The following is a 17,902-nucleotide window of genomic DNA, read 5'->3' on the forward strand; positions in this document are numbered from 1 at the left end:
AGGGAGAGATAGCAATTTGTGTTTATTTTGATCTTTTCCTTTAGTTTTGAGTTACTCTGGCAGTATAATCTGTATAATGTTCTAACTGCATCATAGGTTAGTGTAATAAAACGTTCCCATACATTCATGACATGAAAGTCAAGCCCAGTTAAAGCCAAAGGCCTGACAGAAACAGAAAGTCATTTCATGTTTTATCCTCAGTTTTTCTGCAGACAGGGTCTTACTCTATGATTTGACCTTCTAGTGCTAACGCCACCGTGTACTTCCTCACACCAAAAATACACATCATAAGACATCAAACACTGTCAGGAAATACAGCTCTTACAGCTCCTAAATAATAATACGAAACTGTGCTTACACTAAATGGCCGAAAGCAAAGCAAATAAATTCATTTTAGTGTAGTCAATCGCATAAACCCCAGAAATCATCCGCGTCTGACATGCTTTCTCTAGCACATGTGGGTATGATGTAATATTGAGTTCCTGGAAGATAAATGCTGCGGTCAGGAATGTGTATGCAGACGGACAATAACTGCAGCTACTTTTGCTTCCTTTTTTTAACTCTCCAAAAATAAGCTTCCTATAGTCCTTATTAACCCCTGAGACGAATCCCAAAAGAAAAAGTTTAGGTATTTTGTATTATTATCAAGTCTAAAATATGTGCTTCAGAAGTACTAATAAACTGCCGTTATGCTAGTAATGCGCTAACAAGCAACTAGTTAATAGCAGTAGTTGATTTAAATATCGTTTAAAGTGCCTCTATTCTGGATTTCATTCACAACTCTGAGTAAATGAAAACATCCTGCAAAGTTTTAACCTCTTAAGGAAAAAATATTTTTTTAATGTTTTTTACCTTGCTTAGATCATTAACAATAATGAGCAAAAATTGTATAATTATGCTACGTAGTCGTTTGAGGACATCGGGGCCAGTGCCTTTTTAGTTTTCAAGACTTTCTTCGCTCACCAAACGCTCTGCAAAGATGATTCTCAGCTACGTTATAGCAGAATTTGATATAGCATTTTTCTTTTGCCAAAATGTGTGTAAACACATTGAATCTAATTTGCATATTAATGTGTATTTGGGGCAATTACGGGGCTACAATAACAATATATAATGTTTCATAGAATACTGAAATATAATTTCTTTCCCTATTAATTCATGTCTCCGAAACGGAATAATAAACATGCTTTTAGTCCCGATGTCCTCGTATGAGATCGACGTCCTGTTTCGTAACAGAAAGCCATATTTTGATTTGAAACGATTTATGACACACAATTTAAAAATTAGATTTAAATGGTAAATACAACATATTGTAATATTTCCGTTCGAATGTCACTAAATTGTTTTTAGACATTTTTGAAGACCAAGGAGGTCCGGTGGCTCTGGTGAAACCTCCGATCATTTGCTGTCTCTGAAAAGCCTTAAAACTTAAAACTGTGACATGTGTAGTCTCAGAGAAATACTAAAATATAATGTCCTCGTATGAGGCTGCAACGTCTTAAGAGGTTAAATCTGAAAGTGCACCGTGCATGAAGGTCATTTATCAATCTAACATGGTTTTGTTGTTGTTTTCTTGTTCTTCTAACGTAGAAACGAGCACGAATGCGTGCACACGAAACTACGGCAGAGTTCACGTGTGATTCATGAAATATTAAAATGCTGCCAACCCTAATCTCACGGGTTGGTTGGTAAATGTTGCTATTTGAATAGAACGCCCCTAAAACCACCCAAAACTTTACAACACGGGAAACAAAATCCGGCCGAAAAGAGGAATCGATCTCCTGAAAGAGAATTTGATCTTACCTCAAATGCTCCACTTAACCTTGTAACTGCGAACAATTATGCTACAAAAATATCTGTTTTTTTTAATATCTGTGATATTTGAAAGAAGACTTATTTTTAATTGAATATTTATTAAAATAATTTGTTTTGCTCTAAAACAGCACGTTTGAATACGAAAGGCACGAAATGAACTGCCAGCCATTCACAGGTGATGAGGAATGAGAGTGAATGTGTAAAATAAGAATGGAGAAGAATGTTATGCAACAGGTTATGGAGAAACGGCTAATCTTTTGAGAGTATCTATTCCCGTAAACTGTCATTGTATGGGAAAGAATAAAGCAGTATACTTTGATTTAACAGAGAGACTTGCATATTTCGAGACAAAAAATCTCATAGTTCTGTGATGCAGTGTGTGTACATAATCATACTTTCTGACCCATTTCATTTGGCTTGAATCAAAAATTGCCATTATTTAGCATTTTATATATATGTATGTATGTATGTATGTATGTATGTATAATATATATTTATATATATATATATATATATATATATATATATATATATATATATATATTTTTTTTTTTTTTTCACAGAAAATATTCAAGCACCTGAAGGCGTATGCCTTGTTACCATTTACCCTTCACTACAATTTATAATAGCGTACAATTTATAATAGTCTATGTATTAAAAAGGAAAAAAGGAAAAATCCAGTAATATTGAGAAATGTTATTACAATTTAAAATATCTTTAAAATATATGTTAAATGTAATTTATTTCTGTGATGCAAAGCTGAATTTTCAGCATCATTACTCAAGTCTTTGGTGTAACATTATCTTCAGAAATGATATATTATATCATTATATTGCATTCTGATATACTGATTAGCTACTCAAAAAAACATTTCTTATTATTAATGTTGGGAATGTAATATTTACATAGAAATATAGATTTTATTAACATTATATAACAGTATATAATTATTATATAATTAAAAATCTTTCAACGTTTATTTCAAATTGTTGTTTTCTTCAATAGTGTCTTCAACGGGTGATTTCAATCAATTTAATGCATCCATGCACCATAAAATTATAAATGTATAATATAAAAATTAATTATTTCTACTTCAAGGCAACTTACAGCAATTAAAAAAACGATATAATTATTCCCTGAGCATCAGCAGTTTGACATAACCATTAAAGTTACATGGTTTTATTTGCATCGTTGTACTGTCTGTTCTTATATCACAGCATGTCATATATTAATATCAATGTGTTTTTCATTGTTATATAGTAATCCAGAGCAGAAATGATCTACGTCAATCGTTCTCATGCAACACTTATAAATAATCAGAGCACAAGAACACACAACCTCATGTAAACACGATCCACACCATCAACATTACACTGGTAGTGAATATCAGGTAATAAATCCTTGACCATTTTTGTCAAACGAATACTTTGGATTATAAATCAAATAAAAATGGTACGTAGATGACATTTAAAATTCCGTTCTGATGAATTTGGGAAATTTAGTGGTATTACGTGCGTCACAGGATGTCCAATTTCCACTCCATGCGAGGCGTTATGAGAAAACAAATTATAAAAAAAAATGCATGTCCGGTATCCTCTGCTTTCCTCCACTGTCCTCCACTCATAGTTGTTCTATATATCGGCATATTTTCCATTCCAATACACGCTTGATGCAACCGATTTGAAAACGATACAGACGTGATGTATATGCCTTCCTGTTTATTGTGCCCCTGTCTCACTTCAGAAACAAAACCCTGTCGTGTCTGAGCAGCCCTCTACCACAAGGGTCAGCTGATATCCTGTGACCTCCCTGTAACTTCCTGTCTAGGCCTTGGCCGCACATGTTTATACCGCTTCACCTGAAGCTTGAGCTGATACCTTTAGCAGACTTCTCTCCTTCATTTACATGAAGATGACGCATCTGTCTACTAACCCATTTCGAAAGGAATGCCAGCTTTATATACAGAGCATCATTTATTTTCACATGAATCTTTTTTACTTTATCCTAACCCTTATTAATTAAAACTGAATCAACCTTTTTGTTCACAGAGTATTCTGACATCTTAAGGATTGATTTGTTCAGTACGGTTCAATCAGACATATTTTGCAGGAAGCGGAAAAGGAAATGCACAATAAGTATGCAGTTCTTTGTGGGCATCCACCTTTGACCCATCACACTTTGTGCAAAGTATGGAAATAGCTTCCGTACAAACAGTCAGTACATGCCAATAAATGTGTATTATAGGTTCTCTCTAAAGGTCACTTGAGTCTGAATTTTTTTATGTATTTTTTTGTATTTGTCATTTTACAAATTTGTCAGACGCTTCCACGACGATGCATAATTATATGCATATAATTATGCATAATATGCATAATCTCTTCATAAAGGAAAAAAAAAGAAAAAGAAAGAGGAAATATTGCGTCCATCCAATTTTAATATAGCATAGAGAGATATCAAGGAGCTGTAAGATTATTCAGAATGATTCACATTTTAAGGATGTCAATTTCTGACTCATTGTACAAAGACCTTAAGAATGCTATAATTATCTTCTTGCAAAAACAAAAATGGCGCAGCGAAGTAACATTTTCCTCATTCCTCAACTATTGAACAGCAAGATCTAAATTATAAGCTAAAATTTAAAAGTGCATTGCCTCTAGACTGAGTTTGTAATGATGTTCTATAGTAATGTAATGTTCTTTTCTTTTTTTCTGCTTTAGCAATAAGGAAATGTAAGCATTATAATTAGTAACTGATATTTCTAATAATTTGTTATAGTGTTAAATACAAAATTACTCATATTAAAAACATTAGGACGCTTTTAGCCTTATGTTATAGTTTGTTCAGTGAAACTAAGTGTCAGGGTGTGGTTAGTGAGAGAGAGCACTCAACGAGGAGAAATCAACTTAAACATTTTTATTCTTCTATGAACGAAAAAAACCCCCAATATATTTACAGGCTGGTAGGCAGGTAGGCAGGCTGACAGGACGAAAATGGAGGACCTAGACGACGGCGGTGGCTTCGTCAACCGATGCGGAGACAGGGGACGAGAAGGACGTTGCGGAGCCAGAGCGACAGAGGACTGAGGTGGAGCTGGAGGGAAGGAGGAGCCTGACAGAGCCGGAGGGATGGAGGGACGAGGTGAAGCAGGAGGAGAGGAATCCTGAGGTGACGGATGCTCGATAACAGACCAAGGCGGAGCCGGAGGGACGATGAAGCCTGGCGGAGCTGGTGGACTGATGGACCACGGTGGAGAGGAGGGAGCTAGGAGCCAAGGGGGAGCCAACGGGTCTACAGGCCGATGTGGAGTCCGGGACTCGGAGGCCGGACGATGAGGCGAGGGATCCTCCACCCACGGCAGCAGGAGGGAGCGCACGTGGTGTGGGGACTGGAGGGAGCTCTTGGGGAACAGTCTCTAGGGGGCGCTCTTGAGGCAGGGACTCAGGACGTCTGGACGGAACCAAGCGGGCATTCAGGACAGCTGGACGGAACCAGCAGGCATTCAGGACAGCTGGACGAAACCAGCGGGCATTCAGGACAGCTGGACGGAATCAAGAACTCAGGATACAGGGGAGGTGATCCAGCTCGTCATCCAGCTCTTCTTGTAGATCCAGCAGCCCCAGATATATAATCAGCTCATCCTCAGCCATGGTGCAGTGGGCGGAGCTCCAGTCCATGCTCACCCTGCACTCGGCTGTCTCCACTAGAGGTGAGCTCTGTTGCCGGCTCACGCACCTCGTCTGACGCAGTCGGCTCGGGTCCGGTGGTGCTCCACGGCTCTGTCGCTCTCTCCAGACTCCGCAACTGCGCCATCGGTGTGCTCAGGCTTGGGCTCCGCGACGCGGTGAAGGGATAGGCTGGGCTCTGGATTGGGAGTAGGGCTGGTGTCGTTGTCCATGGGCTGAACAGTCATTGGTGAGCTACATGACACCAGCACCCACTCGAAGTAACCGGTGAGGCTCTCTCGAGGACCGTTCCCGAGGACAGCTTAGCTTTATTGGAGGTGTTAAGTCCGCGGAAGTAAATCCCACACAGAAAGCTGTCCGGGTAACGGGAGTCGTTAGAAAGGACGAAGAAGGTCTCTGTACAGTCCTCGAGAGAGCAATCCCCCTCCTCCAGCAGGAGGATGAGGACATTTGGATCGACATACGGGGAAAAACATTAGGGCAAAACGCAAAAAAGGGAAAACACACTGCTAGTACTTTTGTACTGTCAGTTCTTCTGTCAGGCTGTGGTTAGCGAGAGAGCACTCAATGAGGAAAAATCAACTTAAACATTTTTAATCTTCTATGAATGACAAAAATTATATATTTACAGGCTGGTAGGCAGGCAGGCAGACAGGACGAAAAACCACACACACACTTTAAAGACAAGAACCAACGATTAAACAGGATCAAACTGGAACTTAAATACACACAGGAATTGACTAAACTAACAAGACACAGCTGACGACAAATTAGACAATTTAAAAGAAAGTAGGTCACACTTGGCACAGGACAAAACAACCACAAAATAATAAAATACAATAAAGCACAATAATATTTAAAATAATAATACAAATAACATTATAACATTAAAAATGTATTACTATTTTTTTTCACGGGTCATAGCTTCCATAGTCTATTTTTGCTGAGCTGCTCTAAAATTATTTCTAAAAATAAATGTAATTTGTTTTTGTAAAAAAAATATGTAACCCTGGAGCAGTTGCTGTGAATTTATGTAAATGTTTTTCAGTGTAAACTGGAGGATGCAGTCATGATGTAGTTTAGCTGAAGTGAAGCTAATACAAAAAGCAGAAAAATTGCAACAAAATTTTTTTGCGATAGGTGGGATTCAACTTATTGCACTTCCATTTATTAGAATAGAGCATGACTAAACATGGACAGCTCGATCAGTCATACTGACAGATAAAAGATTTATAATTTGAAATGATATGTGTCATTTTGAGTTCCCTAAACCATTCCAGAAGTGCCACTTACAACTTAAAACACAGAATTACAGAAAAAATCAGAAAACAGTTCGTAGAATAATTTCACTTTGACTATCTTGAACTTGACTTTGATATTTTGCTTGACAGATACGTGGAGACAGGGAACTGGACATAGAGATGGCTGGAGCACACACCACAGGATCTAGGAGCGTACTGGAAACATAGGAGACAACTGGAACTGGAGAACACAAGAGGTAAGTAATTGCAGGCTTTAACTCAATAGAGCATCAGTGTTAGTCCACTTCGTCGATGAACGAGATCAGACACTTGTGACTTGATGGGCTGTTGATGAGGTGCAGGTGTCGCTGATCAGAATTCAGGCTGATCCATTACCCATAACATTTTAGAAAGCAGTACATTTGCAGTACAACTTTATCGGAGGCATAGAGACGAGAATGCATCATCCTTGACTTGACATTCTTTGATCTAGATCTATATGAAATAGTGAAATCAAACTTTGAGAAGAATAGTGCCCAGCGGGCTTGGCATGGGTTTAGCCTCTTAGCATTACAAAGGTACAGTAGGTTCTTGTGATCGGTAAATACCTGGAATGGATGCAAAGTTCCCTTCAACCAGTGTCTTGATTCCTCTAGGGGAGCTTGATGGAGCTTGATGAGCAGCTCTCTGTTGCTGATGTCTATGGCTCTGCCAGGCTAAGCTTCCGGGAGAAGTAGGCACATGCATGGAGGCAAGGAGGTTTCCCCTGCTGCTGGGAAAGGACTGCTCCTACTCTGGTGGTCCACCTTTGACAATGTAGGGCAACATAGCATCCGGAGGCCAGGACAGAGATTCGTGAGGGGGCTGGTGATTCAACTGTAATTCTGAATAAAACAACGATAAAAGTTGGCAAATCTGAGAAATCTTTTAAGTTATCTGACTGACTGACATCCCCTCGTCCATCTGCACGCCCCTGTGATCCAATGATGTAGCCTAGGAATGGCACAGAAGATTGATGGAAAGAACATTTCTCAGCCTTGAGGAAGAGTTGTTAGTCACAGAGCTTTTTCAGGACCTCCGCAACGTGGTTCAGCCTCACTCCGGGAGTATATCGGGATGTCATCTATGTACACCAGTACAAACTTATTAAGAAACTCCTGGAGGACCTCATGCATGAAGTCTTGAAAGATGGAGGGAGCATTTACTAATCCATAGGGCTTGACAAGGTACTCATAGTGGCCAGTAGGGGTCACAAAAGCCGTCTTCCATTCATTACCATTGCGAATTCTGATCATGCACTGTGGAGGTCCAATTAAGTAAAGATTTTAGCTCCTTTCAATTGTTAGAGGGTGGCATGGACTAGGGGAAGAGGGTAACGGAATGTTGTTCAGTGACCGGTGATCAATACAGGGCCTCAAGCCTCCGTCCTTTGCCAAAAGGAAAAAACTGGATGCAGCAGAGGAGGTTGATGATCATATATAGCCCTGTTCCAATCCTCAGAGATGTACTTCTCCATTACCTTACTCTCTGGAAGTGACAGTGGGTTAATTTTTCCCTGGCACTGACTTACCCAGAAGGTTGATGGCACAGTCCCATGGATGATGTGGTGGCAAGCAGGCGACTTTCTTGGGGCAGAACACATAACTGAAGTGAGAATAGCATGGAGGGATGCTGACAGACTGTTTTTTTAGAGGCCTTTGATGGATGTAGACAGACAGACTGACAATGACAGGTTGGGGATGATTCAATATGCATTCTGGGAAACAGTTCTTACCTCACTTCAGAGCTTCTCCTGTGCCCCAAGAGAGGATGGGTTTGTGCTTGACCAGCCACAGGCACCCTAAGATGACATCGGCTGTGAAACACATGAAGTAGTCTGACTTGTCTGACATGACTTCTACATAATTATCTCAGTGGCGGTGATCGGCACTCATCCAAACACCTTGTTCAAATGGGAAATAAAGTTTGATTGTGTTACAGGGTCTTCTTGCACCCAGATCATTTCTGCCATTGTAGCGCAGCACCTGATGACAATGACATTATATAGTTGATTTTAGATTGATCAGAAGGATATAGGTGAGGCTGCATGATGCACACGAGTGAGCATTGCAAAAGGAATCCCCTCCTCCGCCTTGCCAGAGAAGGTCGCTGTTTGGGCCATGGGATTGGATAATGACAGTGGCAAAGAAGTGCTTGGTGCTGGTGGATTGTCAATCAGTGATTCCATGGATGATGGTGTGTAGGCTCATGGATGTAGAAGCACTCGCCGCAATTAATCCACAAGCTCCTGGAATAAGTCAACAGTGCTCATGCTGTGTCTGCTGTCTTGGTCCAGACTTTGATCATCAGAGGCGGACAGGACAATGAGGTGAGTGATACAGGGTTGTGAGCAGATTTGATTCTTAAGTAAACTAAGGCTGGGTACACACCACAAGATAATCGGAACATCGATCATGTTAAATATTTATGATTTGAAATCCTACTGTTTAGGGGGAGACCTGACAACAAATACACAGATGATTTGGAGATTATCAACTGAAACGAAATCATATCCAATCTGAAAGCGAGCTGACAGAAGAACGAAGCATAATAACTGATTGTAGTAAAACAATAATGTGTGATTAAGCAAAGTATGTGTCATTAAGCCTAATGGACAAGAAATTCTTTAGACATTGGGCAATGAGCAATGTGTTGTCCACTTGTGATCGGAGACCTTGAGTTGACTTTTCACATATCATATGTAAGCATTTGCTCATGGCCACGATTTTTGTAGGGTTTTTTTGTTGTTGTTGTTGTTAAACAAATAATTTCAGTATCAGTAGAACAGTCACACAGCTTGCCGATGCTCTGTTTTGGCCTAAATTCCCCCCTCAGTAATCAGGTTTTAAATGCTTTAGATTGTGATGTCATTTCCTGTATCTCTTCAAGTGTGGGTTGCTTCCGTGTCCTTAAGTTTTTTTTTTTTCCTATGAAAAAAAAGGTCAGTGAATACCCTATACTCCTACTACTAATCAGATAAAGCAAAATCACAAAAAAGCTACATTTAATGCTTCAGTATGAATAAGATCACTGCCACTGAATGATACCAGGAGTCCATCTGATTCTGAAACAGACATATTTTCTGTAAACTGCATGCCATTGATGGTTATAGACATCAGAAAAGACCAAAGTTTTTCACAATATGATTGTATTAAAAGCATTAAATTTGAGCCGGTTTTAGAAATGACAGGGATTAAAACGACTCTCTGCCCACACATAAATTACAGTGTCAATGCAGCACTTTCGGAAACAAATGTTATCAGTCATCAAAATGATGGAATGAAAGACACCATGTTCCTTTATGATAACGCTAGAGGCAAGGATGAAAACAATTAATTTATTCGCTCCTTACAACTTGTTATATAATTTTTTTTAGACTGATGTCTCCCAAATGTGGTTACTAAAGAAACATAAAAGTAGTCTATTCAGTTTGTGTAAGTGGTCTCTGCACACGGAACTTTAACTTTATGTGCTCAAAACTAAAATGTACATGCAGGAAATCTTGTACTGCTCCCCAATGCACATCTTTATTCTTTTATCTTTATTAAATGTAATTTTGTTCATTTGAGTGTCATTAAATGTTATCTTCTCAACAAAAAATCCCTCTAAATGACACATTTCTGAATGAGGAAATTATTATAGCCAAAGATATTTTTTAAGGAACAATCAAAAAAAATAAATACTTTACCTCTCAAGTATTTGTATATTTGTCGTGTTGCAGACGCAATGAGCAAATTGTTCTCATGACTTGTCACGAGGCATTCCGCAGAAGAAAGCTAGTTTTACTGGTTTGGATAACATGACTAGTGTTGACCAAATAATCTATTTCTAGCCATTTGTCAGTACGAGAACAGAAGACTAAAATTCCCCAGTACCTCTCCTGTTTGTACCTCGGTGTACCTCGGGGTTCGGTCCTTGGTCCTCTGTATTTTATCATCTTCCTGCTGTCTCTGTCACTCCTAGTCACTATTCAACTAATACTAAGTTTAAAAAACCCAAAAAACAGACCATGCTAATGGACCACAAAGGTAATTTTCATAACATTCCCTTCTGACTGTTTACAGAGTTCAGTACATGCGAAACAACAGTCCCAGTCCACTCTTCTCCAAAGGCTAAACACATACATTCATAATATCACCACGGTCTATCCACAATATACACTTTCTGAAAATACATTTTTATTTATTTGAATTATTAGTCAAAAATATTTCTTTATTGAAAATGACCAACATACAGATTTTACAGAAAGTGTACATACTGGAACAACAACAGAGTTTAATTGTTAACAGACAGGGTAAAGACAGGACAGGGGTAAAGATGGCGACTTGAATCAATGTATTCAAGCAAGTCGTCAGCCATGGTGTTTTAATCTAGGACGTTTTTTGCGTGGCTGAGTCATTATGGCCCTGAGATGGTTTGTTTACAGGGGAAAGCAGAGGAAGTCACAGCTATGTAAGCAGTGGCTTTCATGGAAAATAATATTTTTTTTCTTCACTCACTCTCTGTAAAGATGCACACTTAAAAAGGATCCCTCCATCTTTGGCACATAGGGGAAGCCCGCATCTTTCACGGGGGTTGTAGGTGTTGGGAACCAGTCTGTCTTTCCAAAAACGAGTAGGTGTTTTTTTAGTTCAGTGATAACTTACTGATGGTGCCGATCGTGGTGGAGGGGGCTGTTGCGCTATCGCTCCCCTCTGAAGCAACATTCTCGGGCTATGCTGCGATCGGGACTCCCCCATCTGAGTCAGTTAAAGCCTGTGGTCCATTTATGTACCTGCACCTGAAACCCGATGAAGCCCAGATGTCCTCCATGAGACTTAAGTGCCTGCAAATGCTTGCACATGCAGCGGCAGGTTTCTGTATTGTTTTACAGTACAATACATATGCTGCTTTATGTCGGTGTGTGTGGGTTTGACCCATCACACTTTTTACACATGCTCGAGGCTCAAGTCAAGCAAGCCCATGTATGGCTAGTCGCTATGCAAATCTCAAGTTGTAGGTTCACAAATTTCAAACGAACGTGAATAAATTTATGTGGGTTATACATTGCCCGGATCACACTTTTCGCATAATATGATAAAACAAGCCACAGTTAAAAAAAACATGATTGAAAATGGTGTACATTTAAAAAATGTATGTGTATGACACGTGATATTTAACTTGATTTTACTTTGTTTTCATCAGACATAGGCACTTTAGTCTCCCTAGTAAACAAGTACACTAACTTTTGATGAAACATTTTTAACAGTTTACGCACTTGCATTTGAATTAATAATTTTTGCGACACTTTATTTTGATGGTCCCTTTTAAGCATTCTGTTAACAATAAGTAACGTTGCACCTACATGCCAACTAAGTATTAATAGACTGTCTGATTAGTATCTGCTGTGAAGATCTCTAACAGACATTCTACTGACTATAGGTAACTTCAGGAGATAAGTTACATACAGTCAGTAGAATGTGTTAAATGGACCATTAAAACAAAGTGAAGCCAATAATTATTTTAGTGCACTTATTATGTACATACATTGTATTTATATGTTTAAAAATACCTGCTTGTAATTACATGAATTTGTGTAATTACCACCAAACCTGTCCCTAACCTTACCCGTATTTCCCATTTTTACAATACAACATAAACACAATAAGTACATTGTACTTATTTTTGATGTAAGTACATAGTTAAGGCCACCTAATGTAAAGCGTGACCAACATCTGAAGCATAACATAATAATAAAGATTTATATATATATATATATATATATATATATATATATATATATATATATATATATATATATATATATATACAGTAGTCAGTTAATCAAAATTCACTACAAATGTTGACTATTTTATATATATATATATATATATATATATATATATATATATATATATATATATATATATATATATATATATATATAAAAATAAGTCAAGAAGATTATGATGAAACATTCTTACACTTCTTGAAACAACTTACAGTCGATCCGTCATTTAGCACTCCAGATGACATATTTGTAGCAACCAAATGACTAATTGCAGTGAGAAGCACAAGAAAACAATATTTATTTTTACTTTTTTTGGAGGGGGGGGTCAACTTCAAATCTGACTCAAAGTATAGGAATAATGTATTTAGTTCGCTTCCCGTTTTTTTAGACAAAACCATTTGTCGACAACCATTTCTCAGTTGTTGTTTTTTTCAGCCGGTTTCCTGTAATCTTTCTAAAGCTGTTTAAGTCTGGTAAATGTTTATGTTTGGTAAATAACAGCTCTCCCCCTGTTTCCCTGCACACGTGTGAATGCGAGATCGACGCTGGCCTTGTGGCATCTCCCTCCCGCGGCACAGTCATTTGAAGAGCTCGTACATATCGGAGCCCATCGCAGATGACATCATAGATAACCTTCGGGGGGACTTCACTGACATTCGAGATCGGCCAGGGTGAGTGTTCTCAAAGACAACAGAAAAAGGAAGGAAATGTTCAGAGATCAGAGGAGGTCATGCGTCTCTGTACAGACTTGGAGCGATCCGCAAATTTCTCTTATGTAAAACGTCTAATAGCAAAAATACTTTTTGTTCAAAACGGCCTTGTTTGTTGTTATGCACAGATGGAAAGTTTTTCGTTGAGACTTCTTACTGTATGCATCAAAAGCGTGTAGTTCAAAGTCTTAAATCCTCTTATTGTTGTAGCCTGTCAACTGTCAGTCTAAACAAAAACAATGCTCTTTGGGAGAGAACAGGATTTGGTAACTGATCTTGGGTCACAACGAGGATACAGTGTTTTATCCGCTTGTTTTGACAGGAATACATATTTACCTATTTATTTATAAAATCAATCGCCTCTGTTATGTAGCTGTTGCCCCCTTAAGTGCAATATAGATTTACTATTAATTGTAACATATTTAGATATAAGTTTAGCATGATGATGCGATAAATGCGAATAAAATAAAGGAAATAAATAGAAACATTTCGTTTTTATATAGCTCAAAATTGAAAATTGTTTAAAGATTATTTTTACCTACTGCTTAAACTGCTGAAATATTATAGAATGCGGGTGCTTCTCAAACAAAAGGGTCAATCCGAAGAATCGACAGTCTCCCAGTGGTTTATGGACCGCTATGCATTATGTAATTGTTTTGCAACAAACAAAAAACGATGTCTAATGTCATGTTCATCTGCTTATTTTTTTTTTTATGAATTGGAATTCGTAATTTCATTGAAAAACTTGCCAAATGAAATATGCGGAACAAATACTGCTTACTAAAGAAATGAAAACGTTCTTTGATGGAGCTTGAAGATAAGACAGCTTAGACAGGCAACCTTACACGAATGAATGAAGAAGCATTCTGTATATATATATATATATATATATATATATATATATATATATATATATATATATATATATATATATTTGAATGCATATTTTAACAGAAGCTATCATACTAGCAACACTATGATTGCAAACTGAATTTCACTCGATTAGCCTATAGGTTTTAATTAATATCTAGTATTTGACATGTATGTGCAACTCATAGAATGGTATAAAACAATGAGCCCATGAATCGCAATTAATATTAAATGAATAATAACATTAGAAACAACATGCATTTAAAATGTCAGAAATTTCCAAACAATACTTCTATTTCAATTCAATGACTGCTGTGTGACCTGCAATTAGCTTCAGAAAACATCTTCTCCATTTAAACAATTGCAGCGATAAAAGCTGTGATTCACCGAGTTCCAGTATTCATAATAACTTACTATTATGTGTCATGAGAAACACACCGAAATCAATCATTAGTTTCAGCCTACCTGGTTATAAATAACACAACAAAACCTGGGCAGAGCACGACTGACGAGAAGACAAAACAAACCGTACGGCTGCAGAAACATGTTCCACAACAGCATCGTATTATGAATTGATCAGCAGAATTTGTAATAGCTTGTATGGGTGTAGTTTATCTCCATTGGTGAAAACATGTTGAACCAGTTCTACATTTTCCATGAACATTTAGAGATAAACATCTATTGCCTCACATGCTTCAAGAAGAGGTGATTCCCTTGTTTACGTTCCGATTCCAGTCACAAGGAGAGAGGTTCAGATAAATGTTTTGGAACAGAAACAACTAATTTTGCACAACAGATATAATCAATTTCCTGCGAATGTAAATAGTTGTTTTTATAGTATCCCTTTACTATTATTGTCACTTGTGTGGTTTGGCGCAAAGGAGCACTCGACAAGTAAAATAAACTTAAACAGATTTAATCCTTTTAAACGGGCAAAATAAGAATATACAAGCAGGCAGGCAGGCAGGCCATAAACCATAAGTATGTAACCTCGATGATCGGACAAACTGAATACAAACACACAGGAAATATACAATGTAATTGACTAAATTAAGAAGAAACAGCTGACGACAATGACACAATTTACAGGAAGGGAAGGTAGGGCACACAGAGCACATGACACAAGACAAAAACGACAACAAAAGTGTCCAAAGATGTGACATATCGCCCCCCTCCCGGAAGGTGCGTCCTCGCACCAAAAAAACAAAACAAAAAACGGGAGCTTGGGAGGAGGTTTCGGTGGAGGACGGGCCCCCAAGAGGGGGTAAGCAGAAGGAGTCCAGGGAGGTGCAGACGGAAAGAGGAGCCAGGAGGAGTCCGGAGCAGAAGGAGATCCAGAGCACAGCCATGATGATCCACGGTGGAGCGGAGGGAGGAGCCACGGAGGAGGAACAGCCATCGACTCCAGGGTGACGTGGAGGCGGGAGACGGGAAGGAGCGACTGAGGACTGAGGTGGAGCCGGCGGAATGTAGGAGCCTGACAGAGCCGGAGGAATGGAGGGACGAGGCGGAGCCGGAGGGACGATGAAGCCTAGCGGAGCTGGTGGACTGATGGACCACAGTGTAGAGGAGGGAGCTAGGAGCCAAGGGGGAGCCGATGGGTCTACAGGTCAAGGTGGAGTCCACGACTTGGAGGCCGGACAATGAGGCGAGGGATCCTCCACCCACGGTGGCGATGGAAACCGGCAGACCCCTGGCGAGCACCAGATGGTGAGCTGAGGATGAGCGCAGGGGCTGCTGGGATCCATTTACCGCGTATGGTAAGGGTGCGAGGGTGGGCAAATGTGCATTGCAGACACTGGAGGGAGCGCACGTGTCTCAGGCACTGGAGGGGGCTTTTGGGGAACAGTCTCTAGGGGGTGCTCCTGAGGAAGGTATTCAGGACGGCTGGACGGAACCAGTGGGCAAATAGGACAGCTGGACGGGAACAGGAACTCTAGATACAGGGGAGGTGCCCAGTCTAAGTCCAGGTCGACATCATCCAGCTCCTCTTGTGGATTCAGCAGCCCCAGATGTATGATCAGCTCATCCTCAGCCGTGGTGCAGTGGGTGGAGCTCCACTCCGCGCTCTCGCTGTACTCGGCTGTCTCCACTAGTGGTGAGCTCTGTTGCCGGCTCACGCACCTGGTCTGTCGCAATCTGCTCGGGTCCGGTGGCACTCCACGGCTCTGACACTCTCTTCAGCGATGGTTCCGTGGTCATGCCAGACTCATCGGTGGGCTCAGGCTTGGGCTCTGCGACACGGTGAGATGATGGGCTGGGCTCTGGATCTGGAGTGGGGTTGGTGTCGTTGTCCATGGGCTGAACAGTCATCGGCAAATTTCACGACCCACTCGATGTACACGGCAACATTCTCTCGAGGGCCGTCCCCAGACAGTTTCGCTCGTGTGGAGGGGTTTAGTCCTCGGAAGTGAATCGAGCAGAGGAAGCTGTCCGGGTAGCGCGAGTCATTCGCGAGGATGAGGAAGATCTCCGTATAACCCTTGAGAGAGCGATCCTCCTGGCAATCCATGACAAAAATAAAAACAAAAGGGGAAAATATGCCGCTTTACTTTTGTGGTCTGATAGTACTGTCACGTGTGTTGTTTTAGCGTATAAGAGCACTTCGACAAGTAAAATAAACTTAAACAGATTTAATCCTCTTAAACGGGCAAAATAATAATATATAAACAGGCAGGCAGGCAGGCAGAACAAACCACACGTAAGAACCTTGACGATCGGACAAACTGAATACAAACACACAGGACTTAAATATACAATGTAATTGACTAAATTAAGAAGAAACAGCTGACGACAATGACACAATTTACAGGAAGGGAAGGTAGGGCACACAGAGCACATGACACAAGACAAAAACGAGTCCAAAAGACAATTCTAAAAATATATTTTCTTGCGGAAATTGCTAAGGCGTGAAATGTAGGCTGGGAATGAACACAGACTCGCTTGGTGGTAAAACAAACTATAATGTCAAAATATTTTTTCAGGTTTTATTTAATTTGTGTAAATAATGGTGAAAAATTATTTAAAGGGATAGTTCACCCAAAAATGGAAATTATGTCTCCCTTCCCCTCATCAAACCTGTATGACCTTTGTTCATCTTTAAATACAAATTAGGATATTTTTGATGCATCCTGTAAGCTCTCTGGCCCTTCTACAGACGGCAAGTGTCCTGACATGATCAAGGTCTAGAAATGTAGCAAGAACATCCATGTGACATCAGGGGTTTAACCAGGTGTTTTTGAAGAAAATTAATCCTTAGGCAACTCATCTCACTTGACAATGTGGAAGGCCCACCATTATCAAACAGCACAGTTTTGTCTAAAATATTGCAATGCACACAACATTATGGGTGACATATCAGATTTCAAAAGAGGACAAATTGTTGGTGCATCTGTGACCCAGAAAACAAGTCTTTTTGATGTATCAAGAGCCACGGTATCCCGGGTAAATGTCAGCATACCACCAAGACGAACGAACCACATCCAACAGGAGTAACTGTGGACATAAGAGGAAGTTGTCTGAAAGGGATGTCAGGGTGTTAACCCAGATTGTATGCAAAAAACATAAAACCACAGCTGCCCAGCTCACTGCAGAATTAAATGTCCTTCTCAACTCTCCTGTTTCCACAAACTGTCCGTCGGGAGTTCCACAGGGTCAAAATATAATTAATTTACATTTGGTCACTCGTACCAATGCCAAACGTTAATATGGGGTGGATCAGTGATGGTCTGGGCGGTAAAATCATGGCATTCCTTAGACCCAGTACTTGTGCTA

The sequence above is a fragment of the Puntigrus tetrazona genome, chromosome 20 (genome assembly GCF_018831695.1).
Source record: "Puntigrus tetrazona isolate hp1 chromosome 20, ASM1883169v1, whole genome shotgun sequence".
In the NCBI taxonomy this organism is placed as follows: domain Eukaryota; kingdom Metazoa; phylum Chordata; class Actinopteri; order Cypriniformes; family Cyprinidae; genus Puntigrus; species Puntigrus tetrazona.